Here is a 275-nt window from a genome sequence, read left to right as displayed (position 1 = left end):
TTTTTTATTTTTATTTATTAAAATCTAGTGATGTATATAAATATGGCACATCCAATACAAACATAAATTAATTATGGTAACACTTGAATAATTTGTTATATTATTGCCTTGGACCAAGAAACTGGAGCTTTCAATGCTGGCTTAATTGCTGCAAATCTTGGTGGCAGAGATTCCACTATTGGAACCTCATCTTCTAAGACTTTAATAAAGTTCCTCCAGTTGAAAATTTGTTTAAAACCACTGGCACAAAATAAGGAAAAATATCACCCCTTTTA

General features: G+C 30.2%; 1 pseudogene; it reads right to left on the bottom strand.

Annotated features, from left to right (window-relative positions):
- LOC107606615 overlaps nucleotides 1-275 on the bottom strand; it is a 6,568-nt pseudogene that overhangs the window by 4,267 nt on the left and 2,026 nt on the right.

Source organism: Arachis ipaensis, chromosome B07, assembly GCF_000816755.2.
Source record: "Arachis ipaensis cultivar K30076 chromosome B07, Araip1.1, whole genome shotgun sequence".
In the NCBI taxonomy this organism is placed as follows: domain Eukaryota; kingdom Viridiplantae; phylum Streptophyta; class Magnoliopsida; order Fabales; family Fabaceae; genus Arachis; species Arachis ipaensis.
This window is presented reverse-complemented; position numbering and strand designations above follow the sequence as displayed.